Source organism: Cupressus sempervirens, chromosome 5 (assembly GCF_028749045.1).
Source record: "Cupressus sempervirens isolate cs-2001-9-10 chromosome 5, ASM2874904v1, whole genome shotgun sequence".
Classification (NCBI taxonomy): Eukaryota; Viridiplantae; Streptophyta; class Pinopsida; order Cupressales; family Cupressaceae; genus Cupressus; species Cupressus sempervirens.
Window position 1 is genome coordinate 610,013,849 of NC_143122.1, and position 15,424 is coordinate 610,029,272.

The window sequence follows — 15,424 nt, forward strand, 5'->3', positions numbered from 1 at the left end:
TGTATTTTATTCATTCAAAACTCAGAAGAAATTACATCTCAGAACCTGGTTTAGAGGCAAAGGGGAAATTCTCCAAGAGCACATGGCCACTTTGGCTTGAGCCTGTTCTTCTATACTGGCAGTCGCTTCTCCCTTTCCTAGTGTGAGCTTGCAACTTGAACACAAGTCTGCAATTATATTTGCAGATTTCAAAAGAATACCCAGCACTGACTGATACAATGAACGGCAACAATGATTTCAACCCCAGCTCATGTCAGTATGTCTCAGACCTGATGTTGAAATGTAAAGGATGGTTGGATGCTGCAATTGGAAGAAGTTATATAATTGCCTCAACACAGATTTCAATTTCCAGCTTATGCCAACGTTGCAGACCCAGTCACTTCATAATCAGAATTTCACTATGCAAATCAAACTCTTATTTTGCAAGCAACACTAATGCCAACAGGGAATTCTGGATGCCCAGGATGAGGTAATATAGATGCCCTACTTGTAATCATGAATTACACATAGACTGGGTTTAATCAGAGAATCAGACACTTGAAAGAAGTACACCCATGTCTGATATAAGAAACCAAATCATGGTTGATTTTCCTTAATGCAATAACCTTCCAGAATGTTGGTTACTTTGGCTGCCCAAGAATAGTATAGAATTGGCACCAATGCCAAATCAGTCGCCCCAACTTCAATCTGTAATATCTGCAGCCAATAACCGCCTCCCAGCAACAACAGTATGGATAAGGAGACATTGAATGCATATGGATTCAATCACCCAGCACAATTGAACCCAGCTTGACCAATTCCCAGTATTAAATACAACACAAACTCTTAGCATAAAAATGGCTTCTTAGGCACAACATGTACAGTAGAGAAGTACAAACAAATTACCATACCTCAGTGTCTATTGCCAATGCAAACTCTGAACAAAATCCTAGATTTGAATCTACAATACTTTAGCTGTAGATCCAACAGACAACTCAAAATTCACACCCTTATACTTCAACAAGGGCATCAAAATGCAGAACCTCAGAAAAAGCCACAAAGGCAACCAAAGAAAATAAATATCCAAATGTGCTTTTTCCATTGAAATGAGCTCATATTTATAATGAGTTGTTGATAAAAGTTTCCGAAAGAAATCAATTTCTTAAACTGGGAAAGTTTCCCAAAAGAACTTGGCTCTTGAAACTTTCCAACATAACATCATTTTAGATATTTAACACTTGGCTTAGGCGTATAATAAATGGCCCCTTCCAATGATGACTCAACCCTCAGCTTAAGTAAAATTATAGAGTCAAATTACAACATGATAATAAGCTATTTAATGATTTAAAAATAATTTGGCCACTAAAAATATAATAACTCCCAAAAATACTCATCATTTAAATATGCCGTCTGAAATAGGAGTAACACCTATTATTTCTCCATGTGACCAAATGCACTTTAGGGTCCATCTCAATCAACACCCAACTTACCACAAATAGCAAGTATACAAATCTAAGCCTAAATAAAGTCCAATCTAAGCCAAATGAAGACCGACCTGTAGCTTACTGAATTGTGGAGAAGAGAAGACCCTCTGATGCAGTGCAAGACAAAAGAATCCCCAAAAGAGATGTCCCAACCCCCAACAAATAACCACACAACGGAAACAATACAACAATGTAAGATCTGATACCAATTACAACACTTTATTCATAAAATAACTGTTTACATGCAATGTGCCCGACTGTAAAGCCTTTCTGGTTTTGGCCAAATACAATAGCAATTACAAAAACAGTTCTGCAAGATCCAACCCAAACCCTAGCTAGTCCAGATCCACACTCTGGTAAAAACCTTCAAGGAAGATCTAAACTTGTGCTTGCAAGCCCACCAAGCAATCTTCTTGTTTCCCAAGCCTCAACTACTAGCCATTCTCAAAGTTCGCTCCTCTACTTCATCCTCTTCTCCAAGCTGGATAATTCTTCCACAAGGCCCCCTACTTATACCCAACCAACCCACAGGTTGGCCTAGTATGTTGCAAATTGAATAAACCCTTGCATTAAGTGCACATTTATGCCACAAGTCGGCTTACAATAGAAATTAAATACATACAACCAAATTAAATGCCAAGGTTGGCTCACACTAGAAATTGAACATGGACAACTCGGGCAAAGCCGGAACCAAGACATGAACAAGCATCATAAAACCACTTCGGAGTATCAACAACTATTAGGTTCACTCGACACATGAAGGAACATTCGGTTAACACTGGAACTTGGTTAACACTGAAACTCAATTAATATTGCACACTCAGTAACCATCACTAATTGGTTAGCACTGAAACTCAATTAACATTGAAATTCGGTGATAATTGCCAGAATGAACAAAATGAGTAGGATTACAAGGCAACCCGGGATGCTCCTGCATCAGACTCTCAGGGTACAAAGAAAAGTGCGTCCCACTCTTTGTTCCTTCACAAGAACTAGACTTATACTTCATCTTCACCCAATGCTTGTCAATTCATACAAACGAAAGAACAAATCCGCAAATCAACCACACCTGCGGCATCCATCCAACCACCAGAATCGTCTGTACCACCACTAACCAATCTGTATGCAACTTATCACCACAATCCATCTCAGCAACAAGAGCATCAAACTCCACATCTGCAAAAGCAAAAAGTAGATCCAAAATTAAATCCAAATCAGCAGCAATACAAAAGCCCTCTCGAACACATGCCAAATTATCAACAACAATCTCATTGCTCACAACAAGATGCCTTACAAATTTCATGTCAGACACAACCAACTGATCATGAAAAAAAGTCTATCCCAACATCAACAAGGTTAGGGATATCCTTAGCAATAGCCTCAAGTTGATCTGTAGATTCTGTATCAAACTCCTCAAACTGATCAACAAAACCAACCTCTTCCTCAACCTTGCCATGTTGTCTTCATTGTTGAACAAGTCTTCTAACCAGCCAGACAACTCTCTTCTGGATTGGTAGACTCCAACTCTACTAGCATATGACTTCCTTCTTCTGTTTCTCAACTCTTTTAGAAAAAACGCATCCACAACAACATGCACCCGAGCAATCATCTCATTAATCCTCGTCTCCACTATATTATGGATATTCACAATCAACCGAGGGTCCAATCTTCTTGGAAGCATCTTCCAAGATTTTGCCAAACCCTCTGCAACAAATCTTTCCCATGCACCTTGTGACAAATCCGAATTACTTGCAAGTCAAATCGCAACTTGCCACCTCGTATGAACAACTAGGAACATAGATCTGCAACATAAATCACACAAAATTTTTGCGATCATGCTCCAACAAGATCAACCTTCAATCTTTGCAACCATCGATCCATCTGCATGTCCTCTGCAATTGTAAGTCAGAACCACGATACGCCACCTCACAACCAAGAGATCTAGGACTCTAGAAAGAACAATGCACCACTAGATCAAGATCTTCTTAGATAACTTCTCTTAACCCAAGGTTCAAGTGCAAACTGCCTCAACTTTGACGATCTATCAACACACTTAGGAACAACTGTGCTCTGATACCATCTGATGCAATGCAAGGCAGGAGAATCCCTAAATGAGATGTCCTAGCCCCTAGAAAACGACCACATTGGAAACAATACCACAATGCAAGATCCGATACCAATTACAACACTTCATTCATAAAATAACTGTTTACATGCAATGTGCCCGGGTATAAGGCCTTCCAAGTTTTGGCCAAATACAATAGCAATTACAAAAACAGTTTTGTAAGGTCTCCCAAGATCCAACCCAAACCCTAGCTAGTCCAGATCTACACTCTGATAGAAACCTCCAAGGAAGATCTAAAATTGTGCTTGCAAGCCCACCAAGCAATCTCCTTGTTTTCCAAGCCTCAGCTACTAGCCATTCTGAAAGTTCGCTCCTTTACTTCGTCCTCTTCTCCAAGCTGGATAATTATTCCACAAGACCCGCTACTTATACCCAACTAAGCCACATGTCGGCCTAATATGTTACAAATTAAATAAACCCTTGCATTAAATGCACATTTAAGCCACAAGTCGGCTTACAGTAGAAATTAAATACATACAACCAAATTAAATGCCAAGGTCGGCTCACACTAGAAACCAAACACAGAAAACTCGGGCAAAGCCAAAACCAAGACATGACCGAGCATCATAAAACCACTTCTGAGTATTAGCAACTATCAGGCTCACTCGGCACATGAAGGAACACTTGGTTAACACTGGAACTCGGTTAACATTGCAAACTCGGTTAACACTGAAACTCGGTTAACACTGCAAACTCGGTTAACACTGAAACTCGGTTAACACTGCTTGGTTAACATTGAAACTCGGTTAACACGCCCAGTTAACACTGCAACTCAGTTAACGCTGTTGGTTAACATTGAAACTCGGTTGACAATGAAACTCGGTGATAACTGCCATAATGAACAAAATGAGCAAGATTACAAGTGTAATGTCTTCATTTTTGCTAGCATTGGAGTTTCAGGGATTAGCCTATTATTGTGATCCTCATAGGCTAATTATTGTGGATAGAGGGTTTTCTGAGGTAGTGGCTTGGCTTGGGAGGGTCTTGTCTTTTTTGCAACTCAGTGTACTACAAGTTGGTCTTCGTTTGGCTTAGATTGGACTTCGTTTGGGCTTAGTTTTGGGTACTTACTATTTGTGGTAAGTTGGGTATTGATTAAGACGGTCCCTTTCTGTTTTTGGAAAGTGCATTTGGTCACATGGAGAAAGGTATAACTCCTATTTCAAACGACATTTTTAAATGATGAGTATTTTGGGAGTTATTATATTTTTAGTGACCAAATTAATTATTAATTTATTAAATGAATTATTATAAAGTTATAGTTTAACTTTACAATTTCACTTAAGTTGAGAGTTGAGTTATCATTGGAAAGAGCCATTTATTAATTAGTTAAGCCAAGTGAAAGAATCTAATGGAAGCTTCTAGTTAATGTTGTGTGCTGAAGCTTCTTGAGTGAAGTTACATTTTGGCAACAAAAAGGGCATTTGGAGGTTATAAATACAAGCCCATTTGTTGAGAAAAGCATACCTGAATATTAGTTTGCTTTTGTTGCCTTTGTGGCTTTTTTTGAGGTTCGGATTTTCAAATCCACTGTTGAGGTATAAGGGTTTGATCTGAGGTTTTTGCTCCATTGCTCAAGTATAGTGGAGATTGGTTTCTTGTGAATTTTGAGAGTTTCATGGTAGCTTCTTGTATTGTATTTCCCATGGATGGGGAGGGATTGTTGGTTGGAATAATTTAGTGTCTTCTCTTATTGTATTGAGTCTATTGACTATGGCTGAGAGGGCAAATCTATTTGAGAGAGTTTGGTAATTTGTATCACTAATTTCTGGGTTCTTGAGGATCATTTGCAGCTGAACTGGTCTAGCCGTCTAGTTTAGAGTGGGTTATTATTGTGCTTTATTGAATGCTGCTACAGGCTAGAATTCTTAATCATAGTGTTTGGGATGCTACTGCTAACTCCAGCTCCTATGCAGCTTGGGCATTTGGACATGCTTAACCCATTGCTCATACACAATAACCCTGTTGTGGTTTCTCCTTACTGCTAGTGGCCAATTGCTGAAGGTGCCAGGTTGACATCTCATGCTAGAAGTCATTTCTTGTGTCACTAGTGTGAACTGCAATCAGAAGTGACTGCTTGTGCAAGCCTTTGGAGGCTTTACAACTCAAATTCCCACAGGAGCAGCAATTAAAGATTTCGCAGTACAAGTGTTTGATGAAATGTCAAATAGCTGATTAGCAAAGAATATTAGTGTTTGTCAAGGTTATGACCGGTCAGGGTCATTACAACAAGGCAACCTAGGATGCTTCTGCATCACCCTCCCAAGCCAAGCCATTGCCTTAGAAGACCTCTATCCACAATTATTGGCCTACAAGGATCAAAATAATAGGCTAACCTTGAAACTTTGATGCTGACAAAAATGAGGACATTACATTCTAGGATACTCCAACCTCCATTCTTGCCTAGGGAAGAAATGTCAAGAGAAGAGGAAGCAGTAGATCAATCGGTGAATAGCATTGAGGACATTGCAAGAGCTTATGCAAATCTTGAGCCCCACATTAGAGAGGTATCATTTAGAGAATTTTGTGAAGAACAAGGACATTGCAAGAGCTTATGCAAATCTCGAGCCCCACATTAGAGAGGTATCATTTAGAGAATTTTGTGAAGAACAAGGACATTGCAAGAGCTTATGCAAATCTCGAGCCCCACATTAGAGAGGTATCATTTAGAGAATTTTGTGAAGAAAAATGATAACAGTCACCTAGGAGGTACATAAGCAAAGGGCTCAAAGACAAAGTAAACAAAGTAACACTTCCAAATTTTGATGGATCAAGAAAGTCACAACTACTGCATAGTTGCGAAAATTGAATACCTTCTTCACCTTCAACCTCATGATAGAAGATGCACTTAAGTTCACAATGTCAGCCGACTGGATGGTCTCGACGGTGTTTTTGTATTTTGTAGCCGACGTCGTCGGTAAATAGTTTGGAGTGGATAGAATATTTGTGGCCGACGGACTCCTTCGGGAAGGTTCGGCAGTAGTATTTATATCTCGTCTGGGATCATTGTAAATCATCGATAATGTATTATTGCGAATCTTATGAAGCATAATGTACCTTCTGGCATATGCGAATATAATTCTGCTGTTCTGTTCCATTGTCTGTATGCGTTGATTTCTTTACCTGTACGACAAACATTTGGCGCCGTTGCCTTATGAATCTGGAAGGTGGGAGGAATGAAGATTAATGCCAAATCAGCTTAACAAGGATCGAAATAAGGTGAAGGGAAAAGATGGAATCCGTACTGCGCAAGAGAATTTAATTCTAGCACAGCAAGCCAAACGCCAACGGAGATTTCAGAAGATTGTCGACGGAAACCAAAGCGCGGAAGAATTGTTGGAGGAGACTCGGAAGCGGGTGGAATTGGTGGAAGAAGCACGAGAGGAGTTCTTGAATTTGTGTTCGCCGAGGGAAGAAAATTTAGACGGAAGAGCATCAACTCGCACGGCTCGCAGTGCCGAGGGAGCACGAGCGTGGATTGACCTCTTCGTCCGGGATAGACTTCCGCGGGAAACAACTTCAGAAGATCCTTCTTCTTCACCAAGGTTCGTAGCTGTCGAGACCTCCGGTGTGGGAGAGCAGACTGTCGGTGTGGGAGAGCAGTTCGCCGGTGTGGGAGTACAGACCGCCGGTGTGGGAGCGCAGACCTCCGGTGTGGGAGACCAGTCCGCCAGTGTGGGAATGCAGACCGCCGGTGTGGGAGACCAGTCCGCCGGTGTGGGAGTACAGACTGTCGGTGTGGGAGTGTAGACTGCCGGTGTGGGAGTGCAGACCACCGGGTGGGAGTGAAGAGCGCCAGTGTTGTAGGACCGAGCAACGCCTATTTACAGAAACCAATTGTGATGGCGGGACCAAAAGAGAAACTGCCGAAGTTCAATGGCGATGGTACGGCCGATCCCATTCGACATTGTAAGACATGTGAAACGATTTGGAGGGCAAATGGCATAACTGATGAAGACGACTGGATGAGACAATTTTCGGCCACCCTACGGGGCGTGGCAATTGATTGGTTTTCAGATACGGATCCACAAAAGCTAAATAGCTAGGATAACATTAAAAAGGAGTTCCTGGTGGAATTTAAACTCTTGCAGGATGGTAATGAAATTGTAGCAGAGATTTTCAATACCAAATAGGGGAAGCACGAAACTGTCCGCGTCTACGCCAGGAGATTAAAAGACTTAATAAACAAAATGGAAAGCAAGCCGGCAGATGGATTGCAGAAAAGATGGTTCGTGGACGACCTACGATTAAAATTGCGGAGGAAAATGAAAATTGTCCCACCATCATCATACGTCGATGCGTATAATAGAGCACTGGACCTTGAAAGTGAACAGAAGACAAAGAAGAAGGAAACTAGCTCCTCTGGTTCTGATGACGATGAGCCTGCCGGAGATGATAGCAGCGACGACGAAGGCAGCAACAAGAAGGTTCGTGCCCTACAGAAGGATATGGTTCGCATGATGAAGGAGTTTAAAAACATGTAGAAAGAGCCAAAAGGCAGTGAGCTGTGGGGCACGGAGTGTAAGACAGACGGGCATACTAAAGGATCGTGTCCAAAGAACCAATTCTGTGACATTTGTCAGATCATGGGCCATTCGACAAAGGAGTGCCCCTTTAACATGAAGACAAGAGGATCTCTGCAGGTGTTTCTCACATAGGAGGCTTCCCCGTCGGGTAGTAGCGGAAACACGAATACCGCCGGCGCTACATCTGGAGGATACAGGAATAATAACGGAGGGCAAAATAATAACAATGTGAACAATAACAATAATAATGGGAGCCAAAGTTGAACTCAGTATGATGCAAACGGACGGCCAATCGTTCAATGCCGAGCGTGTAATTTGTGGGGTCATTTTGCGTGGGATTGTACAATGGCAAAAACACCAAAATTATTATGTAGATGGTGCGGACTGGGCGATCACGAAGATTCTAAGTGTCCAAAGGCTGGAGTAAACTTGATCACTCTTGGCACGAATGTAGAAGAGGTTCTGGCAATTACACGGAGGCAAGCGGAGGAAAAGAGAAAAGTGGGGGAAGCGCAGGCGGACATTGCAAAGGCATCGTCGGCGGGGACATCTCAGTTGAAGGATATCACTGGCACCTTGGCAAGGAACTTCGCAGAACAAAACATTGTACGACAGATCTTACAAATGGAGATACCGGTCAAGATAAGTGACCTCCTCACAATGCCCCAGTTACAGACGGCCATTCTGAATCATACATCGTTTCCGAAAGCACCGGAGGACACAGGAAGGGATAGTAGGGAAGTGATGACAACAGACCCAATGCTACTGGCACTCACATCTGGACGACATCCGGCAGTCGTCGAGATGGGGATTTTGGGAAATGTTTTGACAGACACAATTGTCGACGGAGGGTCCGGCGTGAATGCGTTGCCGGAGGATACTTGGAAGAAGTTGGGAAAGCCGACATTGTGGCCACCTGCATTTCAGTTGCTCACGACAGACCAACATGGAATCAAACCGTTGGAAATCTTGAAAGCGCAACTGGTAACTATTGGTACGCAACCATTTTTATTGGATTTTGTAGTCATTCCATTAAAAAGAAAAGGATATGATGCTATTCTGGGACAGACTTGGTTGGTGCAAGCAAAAGAAAAACATGATTGGAAAAGAAATACTCTATCAGTGGAGCATGGAGGCAAAAGATTCACAATTGACCTACACACGCAAATGGTTGGCGAGGAGGCAGCATCGTCAGATTTAGGAAGTGACGGCAAAAGTGACGACGAGGGAAAGAGGAGAATGGAACCAGACGAAGGAGTATTGAGGCTTGACAGAGGATCGAATGACGACGACCTGGACTTAGTGAATGGTCTCTTCCACTGGCAGCTAGAGGACTACGAATTGTTTCCGAGTTGCAATCTGTTAATGGTCGATGAAGGGGAGAAAACAGAGGCAAATGAATGTCCGAAAGAATATAGAGAAGCGGAAGAAGGAAAGGCCATTACGACTAAAGCTGAGGGGACGAACATCCAGTCAAAGCCTATAAAAAGGCAAGATCCCATTGTCGAATACACGGCGAATGGACCGCGTGGAAAGAAAAAGTTACACCGTAGCACAAAATTGGTGGAAGGGTGCTAACAGCAAGGAAATAAGCTAGATGCGCGACGACCGCAGGCACAGTGGGCGACGGAGGTAACACAGAACAGACATAAGGCGTGGCATGACAAACTCAGTAGGTTTTAGCCGGGGCAGTTGATATTCAAGTACGACGGTCAGGATGAAATCAAACAGGGAAGGTTTAAGGCAAGATGGGTTGGACCAGGTTAGTCCCGGGAGGTCGGCAACAATCGGGTGATAAAATTGGAGACATTGGACGAGCAAGAGGTGCCTCCAGTAGTCAATGGATTTAAATTGCAAATATATGGTGCCAGGAAGACTCCGTCGCTGTCACAGAATGGCCAGCTGACTCTGTCGTCGTTGCAGAATGGTGATGCCTGGAGGCAAAATTGAGGTGTTGTCTTTTTGTTTTATTTTATTTTATTTTTGTTAAAAAAGAAAAAAAAAAATTGAAAAAAAAAGAAAAGAGGAATAGCCAAAAAAAAAAAAAAAGAGAAAAAAGGAAAAAAAGAAAAAAAAAAATTGAAAAAAAAAGAAGAAAAAAAGAAAAGAAAAAGAAGAAGAAGAAGGGAGCCCCGCGGGCAGAGTCTGTTCGTGGGTGAAAAAGAAGCCTCGTGGGCAGTCTGTCCGCGGGTAAAAATAAAGCCCTGCGGGCAGAGTCTGGCCACGGGTAGAAAAGAAATCCAGTGGACATAGACTGTCCGTGGAAGCTTTTCCCCCTGCGGGAATCAAACCTCCACTTTTATCTGCTGCGGTAGTCTGTCAATGTTGTTTGGCAGCAATTTTTCTCCGACCAGTAGTCAGTCTCTTGTGCCAATCTGGTGAGAATTTGAAACAGCATTTCACCATTGCTTACTTCCTGCTTCACCCTAGCAAATCCGCCGTCTGGTAGAGTTCAGAATTGACAAAAGAAAACCTGAATCCAGCTGCTCGATTGCCAGAACGAACTTTTACAGGTCTTGGGATCGAATCCCTTGCCATTAGATTAGCTGGAATCTCACCCGAATGGATTCATAGTATTTGGTTGAAGGAGGAACTTTTAGAGAGTCGGAACAGCAACAGACAAACAGAAGCAGGAGGGGTTGGTAAAAAAAAAAAAAACAGATTCAAGTTGTTCTGAATGAGTTACAGATGATGCCAAAGGGGAGGGGACGCATCAGTGGTTGCCAGAAAGAGTGTAGAATCAGTAGAAAATGACAGAAATGGTGTGTTCCGTGCATTTCTGTGTGGGTTGCGAAGTGCTAATTTGGTCTTGGCGGCGAGGGGTGCTGCCCCTCGACCCCGCTGAGGGCGTTGCCCCCTGGACCCCCAGTCGTTGCGGATATCAGTCGTGGGAGTCTGACCAGTTGAGAAGAGTTGAAGTAGTTGCAGGGATGGACTTTCTGTGTACCAGAGGCACTTAGAGTAGGTGTTGGCTGTGAGGCTGTCTTGGTGGATGCGTAGAGAGCTCGGGAGGAGCTGATCGTCCAGCTGGAGGCAGTGCAGCGACATTTGGCTTGGGGTACCCAGGATTTGGAAACAACGAAAGTAGCGTGGGTGGCTATCAAGGTCAGCTTGAGAAGACAGTATTGTGCTAGCAGAGGCTACAGGCACGGGACGAAGTGAAGTGATGTGACAGAAGCAAATTTTTCTTGTTGTAGTCACTCTGATGATGTATTTCGTTTGTTAATTTGTCTCAGATATTTTGTAATTGTTGTCCGGAGACGATTTTTCTTTTTGGGGGGGATGGTGTCAGCCGACTGGATGGTCCCGACGGTGTTTCTGTTGTCGACGGGTGATGTCTGGCGGTGTTTCTGTATTTTGTAGCGGACGTCGTCGGTAAATAGTTTGTAGCGGATAGAATATTTTTGGCCAATGGACTCCTTCGGGAAGGTTCGGCAGTAGTATTTATATCCAGTCTGGGATCATTGTAAATCATCGATAATCTATTATTGCGAATCTTATGAAGCATAATGTACGTTCTGGCATATGTGAATATAATTCTGCTGTTCTGTTCCATTGTTTGTATGCGTTGATTTCTTTACCTGTACGACAAACACACAATACTTTATTTGGAAGGGGCAACACGAGTGGTGGATCCATGGGCTTATTTCCCTAGGTTGCCAAAATATAAATTCTTATGGGGAATTTTCCCAAAAGCTTATTAGTACATTTGATGAAAGAGATCCTAAATGGTGTTTCCAATAACCAACTCACCTCAAACAAATCGAAACCATGGATAAATTTGCCTGCCAATTCCAGGCATTATCCGTTCTAATCTTAGCTCTTTCTCAAATGAGGCTCACTTCTATGTTTATATGATTTAAAGATTCCACCAAAAACTTTGTAAAACTATTTGAACCCCAAAACATTGAGGAAGTCATCAGAAATGCAAGAAAAGTTGAATCTAATACACCCAAGGAAGAGCTAAGAATGTTTCAACTAAGACCAATGTAACACCAATACTAGGGTACGTCAAGACGAGTTTCTTGGACGAGGGAAAATGGGCCTCATTTTCGGGACTACGAGGGGATGATGGTAAGGGGCGGACAGGGCAGGGAGGAGTGTTGTATAGTATACATATAGAACGTGAAATGTTAGTTATGAAATGATATTACAGTAGAACATACCAAGTTAAAATACTTGAATATATCAAACTTACAACATGAAGTAGAACCATTGAACATTCAACATAGTAACATATTACATACCCAATAGTAATGTTCAAAAATCAAAACTCAAATAGAAATTCAAGTACCCATCCCAACGGTGGCATGGTTTCAAAATGACGGAGGTGGGGTTACTTGGGTACTCAAGTACTCGGTGCGGGGACGTGTCGACGATGGGTACTTCAAGGTTTGGGAGGGGGTGCATGTCCCATGTTACTCTAACTAAGACACAACATAGATATGTGGAATTAAGGAAGGATGATAAGGGAATTGTTAACCATATTATGAGTCGCCCTATTTTGAACTTTTCCTAAATTGCCCATATAGTCATCGAAGCTTCTTATTGTCACTTCATGTTCTCCCGACCATTGAAAACATTGTGTAAGGCCTCCCGAAGCTTCCCATCATTCTTTGTGTTTGTCCGAACCTCTTTGAATGACTTTGAACCTCGGTTCAAAGTAGTTCAAAGCAGTTCAATCAAAGGTTTTTACGCTGACCTTTGTTTTCTGTAGGTAATGCGCGAGACTTTGGAAGTGTTCTTTTGAACTACTTCGAACCCCTTTGAATCTTGGTTTGAAGCAATTCGAAGCGGTTCTATAACTAAGGTTCTCTGGCAGAAATTGATTGTGGGTTGGTGAAGCCGCTGTTTTCATGTGGCGTAAATATCACGTTAGGAGGTAATAATTCAAAAGGGGTGCCTTAATTTCAAGCATGGGAAAATGCCATCATGACTTAAAGTGGAAGATCTTTTCGCCAAAAAAGAAGGATTGGCTGTCAGACAAAGTTAATCATTGTCAGTATAGCCGCAAAGGGAAGTATTTAATAAAAGTTCACGTCGAACGATTTCAAACCTGTGAGCCTAGCAGCAGTTGATCTATCATGAGTGCCTCATTATGAGGCCGTGCTTTCGCATGTATGTTCTCGTTCCCTTAAAAAGAGTGTAGTTTTTCTTTTTGTTTATCATGCGAATGGGAGATTTGAAGGAGTTGCTAAGGGACAGGAAAAGATATTATTTTTCTCGGCAAGTTGCAGGTGAGAACACAGAAAAAACTTTCTTTTTGTTCTATCGTCTGTATGCATTTCAAAATAGAATCAGTTTGAGCCTTGCTTTCCTTGTTTAAGATGAAATTTGTGTTACATTTCTTTGAGAATGTGTCAAGTTTGGAGTGCAAGAGACCCATTATTTGTGATACCAATTTAGAAGGTGTTAGGCTAGAAAAATTACAGTCGAATTGCCTTGAGCGAGCCGATGAATTGAATGGTTGTATGAAAATTTTCACTAGTGGTCTGATTGAAGCCGCAGCTTTTCCTCTTGCCCTGTTAAGCCCTGAATTACTCCAACTTTGTATTGACCATTATGATGTAAGGATTAAAAGTATCCTAAATAAAGATGGAGAACCGGTGCTATCGATATCTAGGGAAACTATTGCCTTAGTGTTGCGTCTACCAGAAAGTACACTTACTGCATTTTCTCCCATCCAATCCCTAGCTGAATACCAAGAAACCCCAAGAGAATACTGTAACATCCTAGCCAGGAAGTGGACAATGACTAATTATGGTGGAAGTTCAAGGCTACCCAAGATGGTCACAAAAGATCACCTAAAACCCCATATTCATGATCTTGTAGTGCTGTTACACTGAGTTAAGGGTTCAGCCGATGTCCTTCTTGTTGAAGAATGAATGTTTCGTTATGTTGAGATTATTTTAAAGGGAGAACAATGGATGGATTGGGCTGAAATAATTGCTAGCTCATTAAGAACACAGCTTGGACATGCTAAGGAATCCAAGGAAACTTTCTATATGGCCTCTTATCTCACATACTACATTGCTTGTGTCAGTAATCTTACTTCCCTACCTCATGAAATTTGGAGTGAGAAAATAACAACCTATCAATATTGTCCCCTGCTTCAAAGAGATAAAGTGTTAGAAAATTTTAGAAAGGTACATGATGTATTGGTGGAAAGTGTGCATTTATCTCTGAAAAAGGCACCCATGCCCAGGTTGTCCTCGAAAGCCCAGAAATTGATTCAAAACTATGGAAGCTATTACATACAGTTCTCTAAGTTCACCTATTTAAGACTAGGTGGGTTCGAGGATGAACCAATGAGGTTACCATGTTATGCACTTGACTATTTTGTTTTAGCCGAAGTCTGCAGGTAGTTATTCTCTTTCATTAAGGATAATCTACTGCAAGAGAATTGGGAATCGGTGTTTCCTATTGAGCTTGGCCCTTTGACTTGTAGCAGCATGATCAACGCTTCAGTCATAGGAAACAATTTTCTCAGTTTTGGTTTTGGGTCTTACCAAGGAAGAAGGGATTTTGATAGTAAAGGATTTGTGGCTCGAGTTCTTGGTCTGAAGGGTCAGTTATCCATAATCCCACACCTGGAGGATTTATGGTAGGACTGTAAAAATGAGGAAGAAGTGTTAAAAAGTGACTACTCAAGATTAACACTTTAACAAATCAATTCCCTCAAATTGAAGTTCCAACTTGAAGGAGTAGTTGAAGATGGTTCAGACATTGTTGAACTTGGGTGGGAGGAAGCCAGTGAGTCAAGACAATTAGAAGTGAATTGGAATCAAGAAGAAGAGGATGATATAAATCTAAGAACTAGATCCATTCTCACTCATATAGACAATTGGCTAAGGAGGCAGAGCATGAAAGTAGTCAATGAACCGTCTCCAAAAACGGTTTCTTTTTCTGAACCACTAACCTCTGACATCCAAGTTTCATCTCCTGTTGCAGGTGGTGTGTCGACTCTTGGCAAGCAGAAAAAGATGCTAGCACCCACACAGAACACGACTCCTCGAACTAGATCTAAAACCAAGTCTGAAGCCCTCATGCAGCAAGAAGTTCAGAAGGAAAAGATGTTGACCCTAGGACAAGATTCGGGTGATGGTCTTGGTTTCTCAGACAATCCTGATGGCGATGTGCAATTTATTGAAGCTCCTAGGGCAAACCAGCCTAAATTCATGACTCCTACCCGGGATACTCAAGCAATCTCTGCTAATCCTATTGTCCCATCCTGGTTATCTAGCTCAATCAGTAGGAAAAGAAATTTGCAGCCAGTATGTACGCCTATAAAAGAGATTGTAACAAAATAT

At 41.9% G+C, this 15,424-nt stretch overlaps 1 protein-coding gene and 1 long non-coding RNA gene across 5 annotated transcripts in view; one reads left to right on the forward strand and one right to left on the reverse strand.

The window, feature by feature from the left end:
- Window positions 1–15,424, forward strand: part of LOC149557367 (uncharacterized) — a 321,202-nt gene that overhangs the window by 150,929 nt on the left and 154,849 nt on the right. The gene's annotated exons all lie outside the window — the stretch shown is intronic.
- On the reverse strand, window positions 1,401–5,955 carry LOC149557368 (uncharacterized). Its single transcript, XR_016364871.1, has 2 exons — window positions 5,878–5,955; window positions 1,401–4,510 (listed from the first exon to the last, which is right to left on the reverse strand). It is a non-coding gene; the product is annotated as an uncharacterized LOC149557368 (long non-coding RNA).